This window comes from Schistocerca gregaria, chromosome 2 (genome assembly GCF_023897955.1).
Source record: "Schistocerca gregaria isolate iqSchGreg1 chromosome 2, iqSchGreg1.2, whole genome shotgun sequence".
NCBI lineage: Eukaryota > Metazoa > Arthropoda > Insecta > Orthoptera > Acrididae > Schistocerca > Schistocerca gregaria.
In genome coordinates, this window is record NC_064921.1 from 906293541 (window position 1) to 906316355 (window position 22815).

The following is a 22815-nucleotide window of genomic DNA, read 5'->3' on the forward strand; positions in this document are numbered from 1 at the left end:
ACGAATGCTGGATTTAATTCTTTGTTGTACGACTCATACCTTACGAATTCATTATCTGTTTAAATGTGGTACTTTTGACTGATTTCAGTAGCGAATATTAATCTAAATATGCCTCTAACTTCTCTTTAGAATCAAATTAACAAGCTACTCACATATGTGATTGTGAGTAGCAGTAGCACAACGCTCTAGTTTTGGAAGGTTTTTTATGTAGCAGAAATGGTATATGTCTTTGTTTGCAACAGGTAGCATTGAAGTATTCAGATGTTTCTAGCGTTTCTAATGTTTCGAAATATACAATGGAACCACCTGAAACTTTTTCCTTCGTGGTCCTCTTCTGCCATTCCTTTAACCATTGACCTCATTTCAGAGCACTAAATTCAGTATGCATCAACGGATACATTTATTTTGTCATTCCAAATACACTCCTGGAATTGGAAAAAAGAACACATTGACACCGGTGTGTCAGACCCACCATACTTGCTCCGGACACTGCGAGAGGGCTGTACAAGCAATGATCACACGCACGCCACAGAGGACACACCAGGAACCGCGGTGTTGGCCGTCGAATGGCGCTAGCTGCGCAGCATTTGTGCACCGCCGCCGTCAGTGTCAGCCAGTTTGCCGTGGCATACGGAGCTCCATCGCAGTCTTTAACACTGGTAGCATGCCGCGACAGCGTGGACGTGAACCGTATGTGCAGTTGACGGACTTTGAGCGAGGGCGTATAGTGGGCATGCGGGAGGCCGGGTGGACGTACCGCCGAATTGCTCAACACGTGGGGCGTGAGGTCTCCACAGTACATCGATGTTGTCGCCAGTGGTCGGCGGAAGGTGCACGTGCCCGTCGACCTGGGACCGGACCGCATCGACGCACGGATGCACGCCACTTCCCAGCAAATTAGGGACACTGTTGCTACTGGGGTATCGGCGAGGACCATTCGAAACCGTCTCCATGAAGCTGGGCTACTGTCCCGCACACCGTTAGGCCGTCTTCCGCTCACGCCCCAACATCGTGCAGCCCGCCTCCAATGGTGGTGCGACAGGCGTGAATGGAGGGACGAATGGAGACGTGTCGTCTTCAGTGATGAGAGTCGCTTCTGCTTTGGTGCCAATGATGGTCGTATGCGTGTTTGGCGCCGTGCAGGTGAGCGCCACAATCAGGACTGCATACGACCGAGGCACACAGGGCCAACACCCGGTGTGGGGAGCGATCTCCTACACTGGCCGTACACCTCTGGTGATCGTCGAGGGGACACTGAATAGTGCACGGTACATTCAAACCGTCATCGAACCCATCGTTCTACCATTCCTAGACCGGCAAGGGAACTTGCTGTTCCAACAGGACAATGCACGTCCGCATGTATCCCGTGCCACCCAACGTGCTCTAGAAGGTGTATGTCAACTACCCTGGCCCATTGAGCATGTTTGGGACTGGATGAAGCGTCGTCTCACGCGGTCTGCACGTCCAGCACGAACGCTGGTCCAGGTGGAAATGGCATGGCAAGCCGTTCCACAGGACTACATCCAGCATCTCTACGATCGTCTCCATGGGAGAATATCAGCCTGCATTGCTGCGAAAGGTGGATATACACTGTACTAGTGCCGACATTGTGCATGCTCTGTTGCCTGTGTCTATGTGCCTGTGGTTCTGTCAGTGTGATCATGTGATGTATCTGACCCCAGGAATGTGTCAATAAAGTTTCCCCCTCCTGGGACAATGAATTCACGGTGTTCTTATTTCAATTTCCAGGAGTGTATATCCACACGATTCAGTTCAGTAAGTTATGAAATACTCGCAATGTTCAATGGTTGTAAATATGAACATGATTTAGACATGTGGCTCACATAGCTATTTTGTGGGTACAAATTGGCTATATTCGACCATTTGAAGCAAAAAGCATCAGTGTTATAATCAACGTTTGCCAGAGTTTTCCTCTGTAATCATTTTTGACAAATTTCTAGGTATTCCCAAGTAAAATCCTTTATCTAAATTACCGTTAACGCCAAGTTTAACAATTTTAAAGCCCAACTGAAATCGTAAATTTGGAATGTTCCCCATTTTTTAAAGTCGGTCTGAGATCCTTAAACCGATCACAATTAGATATTTTGCTAGTACTTATCAGGTTATTAAAATCATTATAGACAATCATAACGGATTTCAACACATTTTTTAGATGGCAAACGCATTATTTGTAATTACTTATATGCAGAATAAAACTGGAAGCAACCGTCTCGATTACTAAGGGACTCAGACAGTCGTATCTCCACTGCTTCATTTATGATGGCGCTTCAAAAGTTTGGAGTTGGGCCATAAACTTCATGTGGTTGTGTTGCATCAAAGACCAGGACAAAAAACAGTGGTCGGCGTCGTGCGCGTCGTTTGTGCGATGTAAGATTTGTCGTATTACACGCAATTTTTAACACCTGCCTGGCGCCACTTCTAAGTCGTATTGAACAGACCCCAACAGCGCCGAGATTTTTGAAGGAGGACGAAAAACTGCTTTAACTTGATGTTTTCTTAACATTCTTCTTGTTATAGCTGAACTATTTCTGATATAGGATACATAAGCAGTCATCCATGTCCTGTTGTTTGTCTTGTCTATTGTATGTGTGTAGTGTACTTGCTTGGACGAATATCCTTTGTTCTGCAACACAGTTTGGTCCAGCTCCGTTTACACAGTAGCGGCTTCCGAAATAGTGTTAGCTTGGTGGATTAAGGTCTTAAGAACGTCCATCGTTTGTGCCGGATTGTGGCCACTTGTAACTTGCAGATCTGAATGAATTGGTTTCCTGAAAACCGAATGTTCTAGTGTGCCATCGCTCTTACATCGCACCAATAAGTCTACAACCGGCAAGCAACCTCGCATCTCCATTTCCATACTAAATTTTACGTTGCCTTGTACGGAGCTCAGACGGTGAAGGAACTCTTGAATACTGTCCAAAGCATGAGGCCAAATTATAAAAGTGCCATCAACGTACCACCAAAATAGGTTGTTTTCAAAACTTTTGAGGCGAAAATTCGGTCCTCAAAATCTTGCATAAAAGACTGGTCACCAGGGTAGACAAAGGGCTCTCCATGGCGACACTGTTAAAAAAAGTCGTTGTTAAACAAAAGGTATGTCGAGGAGACAGTGTATTCAAGCAAAGCAATTGTCGATGATATGAAGTGACTCAACCAGAGGCACATATGTAAAAAGCGAAGCGACATCGAAACTGACCAATAAGTCGTTGCTTCCCAGCTTAAGATACTGTAGCCTCCTGATAAAATCACTAGAATGTCTGATGTGTAATGGAACTTGCCTACAATGTAATTTAGTAAAGACGCCAAGTATTTGGCCAAATCATAGGCGGCTGCCCCAATATTGCTTACTGTAGGACGTAAAGGCACACCCCCTTATGGACCTTGAACGCTCCATACGGCCTAGGTAGGATTGAACTATCTGGTATCAGTCTCTTAATGACCTCCTTTGGTAGAGAACTGTTAGAAAGAAATTCTGCAGTTTTTTTGCATCAATGGGTTAGTATGACTATCGACATTGCCTTCGGCCGTGGTGGATGGTGTTCCATGGGCCAAAGGGAACTGGATTCATGGCAAAGTTACGACGAGGCCGAGTGGAAAGGCTGAACGACTATCAACGCGGTTGCCGCAGGAAGTTCCTACTCAATGATCTGTTATCAACTTAACGGAGAAATCTATAGAAGACGCGACTGTCTCCGTGTTGGAAAGAGGTCTTAATTTTCTTCCTACACATATTTCACCACTACTAGTGGACTTTGTCAGTTTCAGCGAAGAAGCTATCCGCCCCCCGTGGCTGAGTGATCAGTGCGAAAGATTGTCAGTCATAAGAGCCCGGGTTCGATTCCCGGCTGGGTAGGAGATTTTCTCTGTTCAGGTACTGGTTGTTGTGTAGTCCGAATCATCGTCATTTCATCCACATCGACGCGCAAGTCCCCAAATTGGCGTCAAATCTAAAGACTTGCACCCTGCGAACGGTCTACCCGACGGGAAGCTGTGCGCCGTCTTCCAGTAGGCTCAGCAAAAGGAAATTCGTAGGGCGTCCTCCCGTATGTTGACGAGAGCGGGACCACCGAAGGGCAACATCTGTCGTATAGAGAGAGCAGCTCTCCGTAACTTACCAGGAGACGTGGATAAGGTAGTACTCAAGACGGATAAAGGTAATGCTACTTTTCTCATGCCAAATGAGGGCTAAATTAATAAGAACAATGTTTTTTTGAGCGATACAACGTATCCGAAATCGATAAGCATCTTACTAATCGAGTGATGCGAAAATCAGCAGAACTTATATATAATAGTTCTCTATCAAAGGAGATCATTCAGAGACTGAGACCAAACAGTTCAGTTCCATCAAGGCTGTATGGACAGTTCAAGGCCCACGAAGGAGGTGTTCATTTACGTCCTATAGAAAACAATATAGGAGTATCCGCCTATGATTTGGCCAAATACTTTACTTGTAGGCAAATTTGCATATCACATAAGATATTCTAATGCTTTTTTTTTCAGCAGATTACAGGCACTTAAGCTGGAAAGCAACAAAGTGTTAGTCAGTTCCGATGACGGTTCACAGTTTACGAATGTGCCTCTGGTCGGCTCTATGAATCTCATCGGCAACAGTTTTGTTCGATAGCATTGTGTCCTCGACATACTTTTTATTGAACGACGAGTTTTTTGGACAGAGTTACAGTGTCACCATGACTATTTCTTTGTCTACCCTGGTGATGAATCTACTTATGCCAGATTTAGAGGAACGAACAGTTGCCTCAGCTGTTTTGAAAACAATCGTATTTTGGCGGTACGCTATTGACACTTTTGTAGTTTGGCCTTATGGTTTGGACAGTCTCCAAGAATTCCTTCAACCTCTGAACACCATATATTGAAACATGATATTTACTAAGGAGATGGGCAAAGATGGTTGTATGCCGGATTTAGACTTGGTGCGAAGTAAGATCGATGACACACTTGAGCATTCGCTGTTCCGAAACCCTTTTCATTCAGACCTGTATCGGGAAACTACTAGTTGCCACCATCCGGCAAAAGCAACTTCCGTTCGACAAACCCTTAATCCACCGAGCTTATACCATCTCGGATGACGATAATCTGCAAACAGAACTGGCGCACCTGAAAACTGTTTACAGAGAAATGGATGTCCGTCTCAGCAAGTACAGAGAGTGCTACAGACATGCAAACGACAATGCAAGCAAGAGGACGAGGATGACTGTTTATTTACTATATATTGCTAATATTTCAGCCAAAACAGGCAGAGTGTTAATAAGACTTCTAGTTAGAGCAGTTTTTCATCCTCCTTCTAAAATCTCGGTGGTATTGTTAATCTCTTCAAGACGACTTAAAGTCGAGCAGGGCAGGTATTTGCACAATTCCGTGTGATGAGGCGAATCTTACATAGGGTAAGCGACGCGCACAGTGCAGGAACGTATCGTAGAACATCAGTGGCATAGATCGTTAAAGACAATAAGTCCGCTATCGCCCAACATTGTATTTCCACTGCTCTATTCATAAAATAGAACCAAACGAATATTATGATCCGTAAGACAAACTTTTGTAGGTCCATGATCAATGAATCAGTGGTGACACGACTGCCTGAACCTCTTGTTGATGGAGACGGCGGTTTCCAGTGAAATTCTCCATGGACTACCGTCATAGAAAAACTTCGTGCTCTGCGTAGCCGGCCTCGTTTACCATACGAAGACAATCGATGTGATACAGCCCAAGCCGGATTTTACAGCGGTTGTCGCGCTACAACAGAGATCGTGTTTTCACTTAGGATATTTTGCAAATGGTAGATGTAGGCCAAAAATCAGATTCTGTCTTCCTAGATTTCTGAAAATCATACTAACTTTCTTGTCCATCTAAAAGTTTTATCAGACAGTGTTTGCAGATATTTCGCTGTTGCCTACTGGCTAATTTTAAGGACTACAAAAGGACTTGTGGAACTGTGCGCTATTATATACAAAACAACTCGATATTATCAGCTTATAGAAATCGGTGGTAAGCGAAATAAACTATAGGTAATTAGTAGCAGATTTTGAGTTTCATATTGATCATCCGATGACTTTAGTGGACGGTAAACGAAGACTCTTTACGATTTTCCATTTACCGTTTAACCATTTAAGTATTTCACTCGTTAACTATTTACCTTCTTAACCGTTCAACAATTTCAGCTGTTTCACTGGTTAACCCTTCTACCTTTTAATTGCATAACTGTTAAAATTTTATTGTTTACCCTTAGATCACCTGTTGATAACTCTCAGAACTTCGTGTGAATAAAAGGCCAGTTGTGTTTCTCAAGAACAATATTTTCTGAATCCGTACTGAGAACGTATCGTTTTCTTCGAAGTGTTTAGATATTATGCAGCGTTGTGTATTCGTACAGTAGAGGAGGCGATGATTGTTTGCACCAACATCACAATACACCGTGTCCTGAAACAGCTCCTGTGAAGTAATGATTTGTGGACAATAATATTCCCGAAATGGATTGGAGCAGCACAGCTGGCTCCAAGGTCTTGCATGAATAAGATAGAACACATTTTGTATCACTTACAATACTGACAGACCTGAGCATCCACTACTTCTACCATCTCTGCTTTCCGTCATTGAATAACACGATTGGTTGGCTACTTGGTTGGTTTGAAAGGACGTAGGCCGTGCCCTGTCAAAGGAACCACCCCGGCATTTGTCTGAAGCGATTTAGGGAAATCATGTTAAACCTATATCAGGATGGCCGAACACGGGTTTGACCCGTCGTCATCTGAATGCAAGTCAGTGTGCTAACAACTGCGCCATCTTTCTCGGTGGTCATTGAATAAAAATGGGTTTCATCAGGCATTCAGATGTCTCATTGAAAGTGTGGCAGCATATTTCAAGCTGATATTAACGACAAAGAGTGGACACATCCCGTATTAATTTTACGATGTGGCGATTATTGGCACAATTTGCTGTAGTTTCTTGATTTAATGCGTTACGTTTGAGACAGTGCTTCTCTGTAACCTTGAGGGGCCACGAAAGTGCAGTTCTGAGCCTTCCGTCATGATTCTAATTATATAATGTTTGCAATTATTTGCATAAAAATGAATAATGTAGCATTCGTAAGCCACGTAGATGTTCTTTTCCCTTCCCTCTATGGTAAATGCTTCTACAAATGAATGGTAATGAGCACTGGTGAAATGTCCACTCGTCTGCTGAATCTTCAGAGGAAGGATTGATATTTCTTCAAGTTTGCAGTGTTGCGGAAAATAAAGCGGAAGACTGAGTAGCAGAATGGGAATTTGCACATGACAACATTCTATCGGTTGAGATACGTCCACGAAAACCGCTTTTCGCTGATTTGAAAACTGTTAACATGAGGGACTGTAATTAAGTCCACAGAAGAATTGAAAATATAGGCCGAGTCATAGAGCAAGTATTACGTTTGTAAAGTGCAATGAGCAAGTTAACGTCCCCTGGTGGGCACTGTCGTATCACAGAGCTTCCTCTCAATCGCTCAATGATATTGTGTTGTCTTAAATTGCGTGTTGTGTTGGATTATAACATGTTTATTTTACAGCAAGACTTTTGCACTGCCACGTTGTGGCACGGAAATTCAAAGTTCCGCTTATCTGTTCTTTGTTTCAGGGACTGAGTTTTGTATATCTTAGAGCTTCGCTCACAGACCTTACGAATGTAAGAAACCAGAAATATGATGCTGCAACAGCAAGGCAGTGTACTTACTGATTAATGCGTAGTAATCACATTTTTTTCTGCTGTCTCATCATGGTGCCGGCTTTTAAAAGAATGCAAACTCGCTGCCTTAGCTTTGCCGTTGATGGGAATGCCGTCACCATCATAACCAGTCAACCTGTAAACCGCCCACCCATTAACATGCAGGTTAATGCTAGTCAGTCAGTACAATGAACATTTTTGTTCCACTCAGTGCTATCCAGTCAACTGACCAACAATGCCCTCACCCACTAGCTTGTGTGTGTGTGTGTGTGTGTGTGTGTGTGTGTGTGTGTGTGTGTGTGTGTGTATGTGTGTATGTGTGTGTGTGTGTGTGTGCAATTCAGACACAAATATCTTACGACATTTTATGCATATGTATTATTTGATTTTTAAGTGAAGTTTATGGAAACAGTGCATATCATTGAACTTCACACCGTCATTATGGAACTGTCTGCATCATTTTAATATTAAGCTTATTACACAGCGGCATACATAGTTATTCATAAATATGGCTTTCAAAAGAAGGTTACGTAATTTTTCTTTATATCTCTGATCTTGACAATACCTTTTGCTCAACCGACAGCACGATTTCAACATTACACTCTTTATAAACAGAGGAATATATGCAGAAAAAGTTTATGGAACTTGAATTCGGCACGAGAAGGCTCTTGTACTTTCTGACCGGCTGCCACATTTTCATATTTTGCTGTGTTTAGGTTCAGAGGCGGAGGGGAGAAGGTATGAGGTACAACATGGCTGGTACCACAATTACTTTTTACAAATTTTCCATTAACACAGTTGGGTCAGTTCTACCGTATTGGGTTTCAATTGGCTATTTCATTTTAATGTCTCCTAAGATATGAGGCTCTGATTGACTGGAGTGGAGATGGGAGAGGGAGGTGGTAGGAGGAGGAGAGGAGTTTAGGGGATGATGAAATGATGCATTCAAGGTTAAGGACAGTATTATAATTTACTTTGTATCCATAATTCCCACTGCTTATCTACGAGCATCTGGTGAGCAAGATGTATGAAACAGGCGAAATACCCTCAGACTTCAAGAAGAATATAATAATTCCAATCCCAAAGAAAGTAGGTGTTGACAGTTGCGAAAATTACCGAACAATCAGTTTAATAAGCCACAGCTGCAAAATACTAACACGAATTCCTTACAGACGAATGGAAAAACTAGTAGAAGCCGACCTAGGGGAAGATCAGTTTGGATTGCGTAGAAATACTGGTACACGTGAGGCAATACTGACCTTACGACTTATCTTAGAAGAAAGGTTAACGAAAGGCAAACCTACGTTTCTAGCCTTTCTAGACTCAGAGAAAGCTTTTGACAATGTTGACTGGAATACTCTCTTTCAAATTCTAAAGGTGGCAGGGAGCGAAAGGCTATTTACAATTTGTACAGAAACCAGATGGCAGATAAAAGAGTCGAGGGACATGAAAGGAAGCAGTGGTTGGGAAGGGAGTAAGACAGGGTTGTAGCCTCTCCCCGATGTTATTAAATCAGTATATTAAGAAAGCAGTAAAGGAAACAAAAGAAAATTTCGGAGTAGGTATTAAAATCCATGGAGAGGAAATAAAAACTTTGAGGTTCGCCGATGACATTGTAATCCTGTCAGAGACAGCACAGGACTTGGAAGAGCAGTTGAATGGAATGGACAGTGTGTTGAAATGAAGATATAAGATGAACATCAACAAAAGCAAGACGAGGCTATTGGAATGTAGTCGAATTAAGTCGGGTGATGCTGAGGGAATTAGATTAGGAAATGAGGCACTAAAAGTAGTAAAGGAGTTTTGCTATTTGGGGTGCTAAATAACTGATGATAGTCGAAGTAGAGAGGATATAAAATGTAGACTGGCAATGGCAAGGAAAACGTTTCTGAAGAAGAGAAATTTGTTAACATCGAGTATAGATTTCAGTGTCAGGAAGTCATCTCTGAAAGTATTTGTATGGAGTGTAGCCATGTATGCAAGTGAAACATGGAAGAAAAATAGTTTGGACAAGAAGAGAATAGAAGCTTTGAAATGTGGTGCTACAGAAGAATGCTAAAGATTAGATGGGTTGATCACACAACTAAGGATGAGGGATTTAATAGGATTGGGGAGAAGAGAAGTTTGTGGCACAACTTGACCAGAAGAAAGTATCGGTTGGTAGAACATTTTCTGAGGCATCAAAGGATCACCAATTTAGTATTGGAGGGCAGCGTGGAGGGTAAAAATCATAGAGGGAGACCAAGAGATGAATACACTAAGCAGATTCAGAAGGATGTAGGTTGCAGTAGGTACTGGGAGATGAAGAAACTTGCACAGGATAGAGTAGCATGGAGAGCTGCATCAAACCAGTCTCACGACTGAAGATCACAACAACAACAAACATTTACGACTATCCTGTACTATCTAAGTCTACTACTGCACTCTGTATGCTTATCTTTCGGTAACCCTTGTATGCCAGCCGCGGTGGTCTCGCGGTTCTAGGCGCGCAGTCCGGAACCGTGCGACTGCTACAGTCGCAGGTTCGAATCCTGCCTCGGGCATGGATGTCTGAGATGTCCTTAGATTAGTTAGGTTTAAGTAGCTCTAAGTTCTAGGGGACTGATGACCACAGCAGTTGAGTCCCATAGTGCTCAGAGCCATTTCAACTGGTAACCCTTGTTGACTTACTTCAAGGAATGATAAGGTAACCTTCGCTTTATTTGGGAAACTAAAAGTGAGAAATGGTTATTTTTTTCCCCAGAACCTAAATATGCGGATGCAAATTGGACCGTCAATGATACGGATTACATTTGTAATATGAGTGGCTCACCACTGTCACCTTCAGCAGTAACAGAAAATGTATCTGTTGTAATCGGTATGTTCATTCCTGCAGAGGTTCTTAAAATTTATTTTGCATTTTCAAATCCGACTGAAGTACATGTGACTACTTCTTCCAGTGCGTCCACAGATTTGGAAAATAGTAAATTTTTCCTGTTACCCCAAAGGCAGTAACCCGCAATTGAAAAGTCTGGTGATAATGGTGAACAGACAGTTGAATTCCCTGCAGCAACGGGTAAATTTTTCTCGAAACATTCTCCCTGCCGGCCGAGGTGGCCGAGCGGTTTTAGGCGCAACAGTCCGGAACAGCTACGGTCGCAGATTCGAATCGTGCTTCGGGCATGGATGTGTGTGATGTCCTTAGGTTACTTAGGTTTAAGTAGTTCTAAGTTCTAGGGAACTGATGACTCAAGAATTTAAGTCCCATAGTGCTCAGAGCCATTTGAACCAGCCATTCTCCCTTCCTAAATGAGACTGCATTGGTTAACTCTTACACCCCTCAATACTTCGAAAAATAGTTTCACTGCAGATCACAGACTTTTTCTTGCATTAATATTCTTCCAGTCTTTACCATTACTGCTACCTCAAAACGTATCTTCACACAATCAACAATAAACTTTAATCGTAACACAGCTTGTAATAGAATTACGACTGTCACTACAGGTAGTTATATGTTTCTTGATCATAACTAACTAACATTAATAGCGGTGCTTAGCGACTTATGTGATTGTTTTGGTTGTTGTTATGTATTTCACTCTGATTTGATGCAGCTCTACATGATGGTCTGCTATTTGCAGGTGTCTTCATCACTGCATAATTACTTCAGTCTTCGAGTACATGTATCTGAACCTGCTTGTGTTCGAGCCTCGGCCACCTTCTACAATTTTTACCCACCACACATCCAGCCATTAATACTGACGATCGTTTGTGCATCAGGATATGTCACACGAACCGAATCCTTCTTTTCATCAGGTTACGCCGTAAATTTTGTTTTTCGCCATATTGAATAATTACCTCCTCATTAGTTACTCGAACTATTCATCTACTCATTATTACTCATTTGTAGCAGTACATTTCAGAAACTTCTTTCCTCTTCTTGTTTGAACTATTTATCCTAGACGTCTCATTTTCGTACAAAAGCCTTCGAAGAAGACTGACTAATACCTATTTCTGTATTACATTTTAATAAATTCCTCCTTTTCAGAATACCTTTCTTTTTACTGGCAGTTTGCATTCCATTTCCTTCAGCTGTCATCAGTTACTTTACAGCCCCAATAGCTGAACGCATCTACTGATTTTAGTGCCTCATTTCCTGTTTTAATCTCATCACATTCCATCAAAATTATTTTACTTTTTGGCGTTCAGCTTATAACCTCTTTTAGTGACACTATCCATACCTTTCAACAGTTCTTTTAAGTCGTTTGCTCCTCTGGCAGGATTCTACTGCCATCAGAAAACCTAAAGGGGTTTCTTCTCGCTCAATGTTAATTCGCTTTACAAAATTCTCCTTTATCCACTTCACAGCCTTCACAATGTACAGACTAAATAACATTAGGAACACCCTATCTCACTCCTTTCTCAACTGCTGCATCTCTTTCATCTCCGAGCCTTACGGCTGTTGTTCTCATACAAGTTGTAGATATCCTTTCACCCCCTGTTTGTTATTCCTGCTGTGTTGAGAATGACAACAATTTCAAAAGCTTTCTTTCAATCTACGTGTTGTGCAGCGTGAGTAATTTTAGAGCATTCAATGTTTAATCGCATACTGTTATGCTCTGCATTCTCTGCTTACAAAAACTTACCGCGTACTGGCCACTTATGAAGATTAACGAATTTCAGTATTCCTGTGAAATTAGGACTCTTAAAACCTTGCTTTGTCCCTGAGACCTGCCACGGCAGTCTCTGACCGTGATATTAACGTATAATGTAATCAGTGAAATGCGCTGTGGAGGATCGTTCATGGAGCTGTCATATCCTCTGCGAGTATCTCCAGTACGCACAGTGGAAGCACCTACGAATCCTGTACATTAAAATACCGCCCAACAATTGCCTAAACGCTGCATGTATCATATCTGACTTACCGTGTTAGTCACGAAGCAGGGCACGTTTTTGCTCACAAATAATTGTTCCTGCCTGGAAGCTAGTGTGCCACTGAAACATAAATAAAAGTTTGTTTAAAAACGGTAGGGCTAATGTTACCCAAAAAGTATCGTCTATCGACCTACGCCGTTGCGACAAAAATTGTGCTTTTCAGTTATACTGCACCTTCCGCGTGACAGATGTCTTCTAAGGACGTTATATGTGTAGTAAGTGAAAACGCTCTTACATTCAAAGACATTTTATTATGTTGCTATTTTCCGGTGCCATAACCTTATTTCGAATCCGTTGCTATTTTCAAGCTATCTGCTAACATACTGAGCTGTTAGTGCATACTGCTTATCTGTGTCTATTGATAACTTGCTGAAGATTAGATGGGTAGATCGCATAACTAATGAGGAGGTACTGAAAAGAACTGAGGAGAAGAGAAATTTATGGCACAAGTTGAGTAGAAGAAGGAATCTGTTGGTAGAACATGTTCTGAGGCATCAAGGAATTACAAATTTAGTATTGGAGTGCACGTGGGCGGTAAAAATCGTAGAGGGACACCAAGATATGAATACAATAAGTAGATTCAGAAGGATTTAGGTTGCGGTAGGTACTTGGAGATGAAGAAGCTAGCACAGGATGGAGTAGTATGGAGAGCTGCATCAAACCAGTCTCTGGACTGTAGACCGCAACAACAAGAATTTTGCATATGTCCAATCGTAGTATCTGCTGTCAAAAACATCGTTAACTCTGTTGCTGTCTAATACCTTGTACTGCGACGTATCGTAGGTGTAGCGCAGACGAAATTTCATCTATGTAATTTCTCAGCAGTGACTTTTCTTTTTACTGAGGTATATTCGTGAAGACGTAAGTTGACAGCTTCATTTGACAGTTAAGTCAGTGGTGTTATAAGGTTACGTAATTAGCTTATTCACCTATGGAGTTGTGTGTGGTAGTAGTAAATTTCTTACTAATATTTGCTTGTGTTACCGATGTCTATAATTTAAATAAAGGTTCTATCATAATTTTTATGTTTTAAATCGAGTTGTTCGTTAAGAAATTCGTCTGGAAATTTGCGTGTGTGTTTCTTCTAAAATGTTTGTGAGAATCGCCGCACAAAGAACAGATCGCACACAGTATATTTTATGTGTTTGAAACGGACGCTGTTATGTTCACTCTTTGGAATTGGACATTGCTCTTAGATTTCTTTAGTTCACACAGTTCGTAATAACGAGTTTTGTAGAAATAAAAAATTTCGTTGTACCATCATCAAGAGTGCTTTCAGTGTCAGAAAATGATGAACACACAGGATCGCTACTAACTGGTGACTCCGGAAACCCAGAAAAAGTCACAGATAGCAGAGACTATACAGAGTCATACGTTATCGTCGTATCAAAAAGTCGATCAAGTTCAAGCCGCATTGTAGCTGTTAAAGGTACAAGACGACAGACAGAAACAGTTTAACGATCTTTAAGACTCAATAGAAAAGCAAGATAGAGGAGAGACTTGCCCACAATCGTTGAGAGAAGACAAAGATTCAATAGACAGGCAGGCCGACAAATACGACCTGCGAGTTATGCCTAGAATGTAAGCGCATACTCCATGGCTCTTGACTGTGAAACCGGAATTACAGTTTGCATTGTTAAACCTAGCATTTGTCCAGAAGGAAGTGACACGATGACACAAAATTCGCGGCGGTAGTAAACAGTCTGGACGCCAGAGCTGCCTCTATGGTCGCGGACGTCATACTGAAACCACCGCGAAAACAACAGTATACACACCTAACTAAACGCTAATTGATCGGTTGTGTACGTCAGTTGGGCAACGAATCCAGCAAGCGTTGTGATCCAGCAAGTGTTGTGCGACGAGCAGATGAGCGACAGAACACCAGCAGAATTCTGGCGATGTTTATGAAGTGTCGTTAGTGAAGAGGAGTTATCGACGCCACGGTGCGACACTTCGTATGGCGCAGCTGCCAGTTATGGCGCAAGCATCTGTTGTTACCTGCGGGAGTATTGACGCGCAGTTAAATTGCATGAGGAAAGCAAGACGCAAGAGACTGCGGCTACACGAAAGGAGCGACATACAGATGTTAAGAGACAGTATGAACACCTGAGAAAGCAGATAGAAGCGCTGCAGAAACAGGTAGCGGCATTGGTAGAAGATACAAAGGAGATACAGCGACAACACTCTGACACTAAGAATAAACAAGATTATAAGAAGAGGCAAGATTTAATATGTATGTATCATCTGCGTATGGGGGAGCGAGCCCCGCAGTGAACTACTTCGTGTTCATACCCAAACGGCGCCAGCGGTCACCGGAGCTTAACAAAAGCGCCCTACTACGACAGTCGACTGCCTAACAGAATCCCAGCGAATGAACAAATGGCTCAAATGTCTCTAAGCCCTTGCGACTTAACGTCTGAGGTCATCAGCCCCCTAGACTCAGAACTATTTAAACCTAACTAACCTACTGACATCACACACGACCATGCCCGAAGCAGGATTCGAACCTGCGACCCTAGCACCAGCGCGGTTCCGGACTGAAGCGCCTAGAACCGCTCGGCCACAGTGGCCGTTGCGAACGAACAACCAAGCCATTCTACTAACATTGTCACGTAGATTGCATGTAAGAGAAGTTAAGGCGGGTTGATACTATCTAGTCAGTTAGGTCTCTGACGTTGCACATTACCAGTAGGCACAGAAAAAAAGAATGTCAGTCAAGCCTACTCGGCTCATGGCTGCAAAAAATTCGTCCAAAGCGGCCAATAAATATCGCGAAATAGAAGTGGATCTCAGATTTTGGAAGGAATTTATGTAAAATTTCGTGCTGGAAGATTTCTAAGAGCTTGTCTTAGGAGCGGATTTTATTTGTCAACAGAGGATAAACATAAACGTCAATGCAGCACAGTGAAAAATGGGTGGCGAGTTGGTCACAGGGCCTCTGGGCCGAAGTGCTGTGTATAACGTGGGTAGTGGAGAACAAGTAAACGCGGTGTTGCATAACACAGTTCACCACATTAAAACCATAACAAGACAACCGGTCTCACGATGGCCGAGAAGATTGGCTTTCGATCGTTTCGCGAGAGCAAAGGCGGTGTTCTAAGATATGCTACAAACGGGCGTCATCCACAGGTTAAATAACCTCTTGGTGTCCCCACTACACCTAGCAAAGAAGAGGGGATTACCGGGCGCAGAACATACGCGCAAGCTCAGAGTATACAAACTTACTAGCAAGATCCACGATATTCAGCGTAATCGATTGCAATAAGGCATATAACCACCTACCAGAGGGGAATGAAGACTTACCTAATACTGCTGTGATAACTCTCTTTGGATTGTTCGAGTTTTTACGAATGCCCTTCGGATTGAAAAATGCTGCACAGACATGGTCACGTTGTGTGCACAAAGTCCTTAGAGGACAGAACTTTTGCTTTGCGTGCCTGGACGACTTCTTGGTGTTTTCCAGAACTTCCGCAGAACACGATGAATACCTCAAAGCAGTGTTTGACCGAATAGCAGCTATGGTGTAGTAGTCAACGAAGCAGTGTGTGCTCTGCGTCAGACGCAGGTAAATTTCCTTGGCTACGTCGTTGCAGCGTTTGGAAACAGACTTTGGAAAGACAAGTTTGAAATCATGCAGGACACTCCTCGCCCGATAGACTTTCATCAGCTGAGATGAGTCCTAGGAGTCGTAAACGTCTGCCAGGAGCAGACGAAGTACGAGCACTTCTGACAGTAGCTCCGGCAGCTAATGACGCTACAGGTCGGTGGCCACTCCAGCGGACACCGGACAGCGCACTTTTAACCAGATGAAAACCAGCTTGCAGAAAGCAATTTTGTTAGCGCATCCTTTACGTGGCGAACCTTCAACAGTATTTGTAGGCTCCAGCCAGCAAGAAATTAGAGCCGGGCTCTATCATTGTGTTGATGAGTGTTGGTGGCACTTCAGATTTTCTCCCCAAAGCTCACGGCAACCCAAGTCAAACAGCGCGCTTTTGATCGCGAACTATTAGCCGCATATGAAGCAGTGCGGTACTTTCGTTCGTACTTGGAAACCAGACCGTTCATCATGTATACGGACTACAAACCTATAACATTCGCCTTTAGCACACATATAAGGACAACTTGTCCTTAAGACAATTTCGGTAGCCGCGCGGGATTAGCCGAACTGTCTGGGCGCTGCAGTCATGGATTGTGCGGCTGGTCCCGGCGGAGGTTCGAGTCTTCCCTCGGGCATAGGTGTGTGTTTGTCCTTAGGATAATTTAGGTTAAGTGGTGTGTAAGCTTAGGGACTGATGACCTTAGCAGTTAAGTCCCATAAGATTCCACACACATTTAAAAATGTTTTGAACAATTTCGGCCACTACGAGTTGTTGGGAAATTCAGCACATGTATTAGGCGCATAAAGCGGCCGAAAATGTAGAGATTGATTTTCAAAGCACGCATCAACAAATATTAGCAAAGAATTTACTATTACAGCACACAGCTCCATAGATGAACAATCTAATTTATATAACCTTGTAACATCGTTGACCGAAATGTCAAATGAAACTGTCGAATTTACGTCTTAAGGAATACGGCTCAGCATGAGAATTGCAGTGCTGAAATATAACATATACGCGGTTTGGTTTGCGCAACACCCAAACTACGCAGATGTACAAGGTGTTAGAAGGGGACAGCGTTAATTATGTGTTTTGAAAGTACTACGAGGGATTTATACAAAATTATTAGTTACGATTAGATGCAGATGTGCAGTTGCACACTAACAACATATGTTAGCAGGTAGCTTGACAATGTCCGTGGAGCCTAAAATGCTTACAGCACCAAAAAAATACAATTTTAAAAAGAGTATTTGAGTTTCATAGTATTTTAGCTTACTGAACATATAATTATTTTCTTCGTTGTGAAGATCATAGCACAAATATTTTCCAGTCGTCAATTTTAACGAATTTACCATCAGATGCAGCTCCGGAGTATCGTACTCATTCGTTTGACGGAACGACATAAGGCTTAATGTGAATGTATTACTCGGGGAAGTGGCACTAATTGGTATTCATTTCCTGCAGGTAATGTCAGATTTGATTAACGACACGTCACGGATCTCTGATTATGGCGTAATCAGTGGCAGCCTGACAGATATCAGCATAAACAGATTTGCGGTCCCCGCCAGGAATTCAGTATCAGTCTGTAACAACGTCGGTTCAGAAAAGTGTAGACCTGTATCATTAGCGAATAAGTCGTGGCAATGGTCACTTCTCTGTTAAGTTCATTTGTGTTCGATACTGTTATCCCAAATTACAACTTAGAATTATGATTCTGCGTAAGTAAATTCGAAACAGCCAGGTCAGTTACAGTATGGAGTAAATTCCTGATTATATCGAGTTTTCTCAGGAATATATGTTGTAACACAATGTGTTTCCATTATAATGGAACAAATGTCCCGAGATGATAGAGGAGTAGATACGTGGCAAAATAATAAGAGAAAAAAGGTTGTGACGTTACAGCGGGGAATAATTTCCGTCAGACGATAAGACGCAATATAAAACGGTTCCAATGCCTCATTGTGCCAATGTAGATTGCTAGTCCGTATCAGAACTGTTTTTGCTGGAAAGCGCGTCTACTCTAATTTCTACAGCGCATTAGTATACTCGTGAAAATGAGAATTAATTGTTGCTTTCAGTTTGTGCTATTGCTCCGCATGTAATCGAGGTCACATCAAGGTTTCCTGGGTATCACTGACTGGTTTAGATATTACTCTAAGAAACTCTTTAAGCTTTCAATAACCCAGTAATGTGTTTATAATTCAGGGTTTTTGATATTGCCCCTCTGGCTTTATTTTCACTCGAAGTGTATTTTATCAGTATTGCAACTCAGTGACCAGGGTAAATTTCATTCGCGTGGACAAAAATACGAAAGACGTATCTTAGTTCAGCAATCGTTACGGGACGGAACTTTACAAAATTCATCTTAAATTCTTCAGTATCTGCTATCGACCACTGCTTCCCATTTTACAACGTAAAATATGATTAAACATTAAATAGTAGTTTACTCTGTTTGCACATGTTAATTATAATTTTTATGTTGTCGAAAGTATGACGAACATTTTATCTGGACTAACCAAAAGAGTGAGTAACGGCCTTGCTGCAGTGGATACTACGGTTCCCGTCAGAACACCGACGTTAAGCGAAGTCTGGAGTGGCTGGCAGTTGGGTGGGTGACCATCCGGGCCGCCAATGCACTGTTGCTATTTTTCTTGGTGCACTCAGCTTCCTGATGCGAACTGAGGAGCTACGTGACCGAACAGTAACGGCTCCGTTGACAGAAAACCGTCATAACGACCGGGAGAGCGGTATGCTGACCATACGCCCCTCCTATACGCATCCTCATTTGAGGATGACACGGCGGTCGGATGGTCCGCATAGGGGACTTGTGGTCTGAAGACGGAGTGCGTAACGAAAGAGTATAATATTATTGCCTATATTTGCTTAAATTTTGAGGAACCTCCATTTTGAGAAACACTCTTCACTCTTCGCCTGACTTTCTAAGTAAAGCCTGTGGAAAATATAAGGGCAACAACTTCGTTTTGCTGTTTCTATCCCATTTCGTAACTTACAACATAGCTTTCAGCATATTACGCTATTCGAAGATTGCCTGTTCACTTAAATGTAGCGTAAAGAGCGCATGTTAAAAACATTATTTTGAAATGACATACGAGTATAACAGAACTGTGTATGACTCAGCGTTCAGTCAGCGATGCTTTGAGATTAACGGCAACGTACTTCAGCAACAAAAATTTTCTCGTTAATAATGTGTAGGAAATTTTGATAAAGCACTCACATTAAACCAAGCACTCATGATGCAGCACTCACACTAAACAAGCTTTCTTCACAAGCGAGGTATTGCAAATCAGACATTCAGGTGAGTAGGTAGTTTTCGTAGTCACACATATTCAAAAGGAGTTGAACGCTATCGCAAACTATAATTTGTTAAGGGTGGTACTACATATATCTCCACAAATGTTGGTCCTCCACGAAGAGTTGTGGAGAGATGGAAGCTAGTACGGAAGCCTCGATGGATAGTATTAATCAGTAATAATAATTTTAGGGATTGCCGTAGAGGCGTGATCGGAGTAACGGTAACCCATACGTATGGTCAAACTTATGGCAACTTTAATTTTTTTTTAGCACTCCGTCTTCAGGCCAGGAGTGGCCTACCGGGACCATCCGACCGCCGTGTCATCCTTTGAGGAAGATGGGGATATGAAGGGCGTGGGGTCAGCACACCGCTCTCCCGGTCGTTATGACGGTATTCTTGACCGAAGCCGCTACTATTCGGTCGAGTAGCTCCTCAGTTGGCATCACGAGGCTGAGTGCACCCCGAAAAATGACAACAGCGCATGACGGCCTGGACGGTTGCCCATCCAAGTGCCAACCACATCCGACAGCGCTTAACCTCGGTGATCGCACGGGAACCCTTGTAACCACTGCGGTAAGGCCGTTGCCAGCTTTAATTTAATTTGGATAAATACGTGACAGTGCACATAATTAAGATGAAATTTCCTCTAGGTTTTCTTAAATGTGATAACGTCTAATTGATGGGTAAGCGTAACGTTGTGAGACGACGTGAAACATCACCGACCACATGACATCTATCTTGAAATAGGCATGCGAAGTTGTCGGTACGCTGGGAGAGCTCTGGGAGAAACCATAATACGAGTAACGGCAACCACTTATAAAAAACATATGCAGCGTACACATGTGAACTCGATTCAATGGAACGCCAGTGAGGTCAGATTAAGGGAGAACATTGCTGGAATTCAAGTGTGCACTGCTAGACAGTGGTAAAAAATCTATGGAATTACGGTGCAGGAACACGTCGACATTCAAAACCGCTTCAAGTCGTATGGGAATGAATAAATTCAGGTCCTGTATTGTTTTCAAGTGAATCGTATACCATTCTTCCTGCATAATAGAGTCAAATTCATATAACGACGACTGAGCTGGATAGCGATCATGCACCCTTCTCTCTAGACCGCAACGGATAAATAGTATTGAAACTTGGTGACTGTGTTGGCCGAGGACATGTAACAATTCATCCTAGTGCTCATAAAATCAGTGCAGGATAAAGCGAGCAGTGTGAACAGGGGCCCTAATATCTCCGAACACAGCAACATCATCAAGGGACAAACACTGCACCACAGGATGGACCTGATCAGCCAAATTGGTGACATAAATCTCTGGTAGTTAGGTGATCTTGCAGGGTAACTACAACTGCCAAAATAATAACCGAATACCCACCTTATTTCACTTTTGAACGTTAACTTGGCCTGAAGTTGGGAACAGAGTGAAACAAGACTCATCCGATCAAATTACTCCCTCCTGTTGATCGATAGTTCAGGTTTTATTGCTTCTACACCATGTTTTCCTTTTATGAGCTTTGCGATACTGACGAGTGATTTTGGAATTCCACCTCGCCCTGCAGTTCCCTGCTTATAGAGCTACTTTCGTATTGTTTTGCTGCTAACAGCGTCCGCGATTACGACATTCAGTTCTGAAGTTTTCGTCCTCTAGTGTTTTGTCAGAATCCTCTTCAGTGACCGCTTCTCACGTTCACTAAACACATACTTCGACCGCGTTGTGGCCTAGGTGTTGATGTCTCATCGGTTTCCCTGTATGCGGTATAAATGGTAGATGCGGTGCCTCTTGAAACACCAAATACTTCGGCTATCTTGCTTATGGCGACACCCACCATCGAGTGCTAACAAGTATCCCTTTGATTTCACATAGCTTCGACTTCATGCACTGGTATCTACAATGAGCACAGTTGTGGCAACGGCTGACCCTTGAAGCGTTTTCAGGATATTCCACAGGTACCACTGATGGTCAAATACAACAGCGCAATCTGCAGGCTTGGCTAGTGTCTGAATCTACGTTCAAGCACGTATTTCTCTCGGTGATCCCATATTTATGCCCAACCACAGTATCTGTCAGTACTACAGGTATACAACGATTCTGAGGTGTCCTTCACAGGAGCTACTGGAAGAAAGGCAACTGATATAGCTCCCATCATGAGCTATTGCTAGAGTGTAGGGAATCAAAATTTAAGGCAGAGCCGTGTCTTCTGAGTTGTGAGTACAGCTAAAACTTTGGTTTTGACTAGGTATCTGGATAGTTCCCAGGCACATAACACCTTAAGTACCTTTTAACGTGGTGAGAATTAAATCCAGGGACTTTCACCCAAATATGAATTGTCTTCGTGAACGTGTCTGTATTAATTTATTCCAACACTGAAAAATACGTAAATGAAACAAGTAACCAGCGAGATCATTTATTGTAAGAAGTTAAACGTTGATAAAAATATTCATCATATTTTCCCTTTTATGTCTTTCATTTTTCTTCGCAGAAACCTTGCGCTTATTCTTCAATTTCCACGGTCCTCTATCATTGACTTCGATAGCTGCATTTAAAATGTCTTCGTGATCTTCCTGACTTTTGTCTGTACTTCCAGCGAATGTTACCTTAGTTCTACATGAAATTAATAGTACCGGATTTCTATGAAATTCCAGATCTTGACATCGTATAACAATTCATTTTCATAGTTCTTGGCTTCATATAACATTTCTTTGTGCTAGTTTTCCTAAACGTGCTTTCCTGCGAACTAAATTCTCACACCCTGTGTTTGTGTTTGGATTTGTTTCGTACTAGAGGTATCGATTTCCTTGCTTATGTCCTTAGCATATTGAGCAACAGGGAAATATCTTATTTATATGCCTTCGCACACGCCCTGTTCTCCCTTATTTTATTCTCACAGTCTTCGAAATTTTTTTTTTAAATTAACCAATAGATGTTCACTATAAATATATCGCCTTCCATCCAAAGATTGCTAGTTACGTTCCTTTAGCGTATCTGTTACATTTCCATATCGACTAAACCGACTACTTAACGAACCTAGAAGTGCGTCTCCGAATGCCGCCTTTGTAAGGAATCTAAACACAGTAAAAGAAGCCTACAAGTGGTCATACTTGTGTCTCGTATGCGAATTCGTTTACAAATGCATTACCATTTCTGAAATCTCTTTTGCCTTCTCTAATACTGATCTTATGTGACCGTCCGATTTAATGCCGCTTCTTAATGTTACACCTAATACTTATATGACTTGGCGAGCTGCCGGCCG

General features: G+C 42.4%; 1 protein-coding gene across 1 annotated transcript in view; it reads left to right on the top strand.

Annotated features, from left to right (window-relative positions):
- LOC126336045 (neuroligin-2-like) overlaps positions 1-22815 on the top strand; it is a 119854-nt gene that overhangs the window by 86214 nt on the left and 10825 nt on the right. The gene's annotated exons all lie outside the window — the stretch shown is intronic.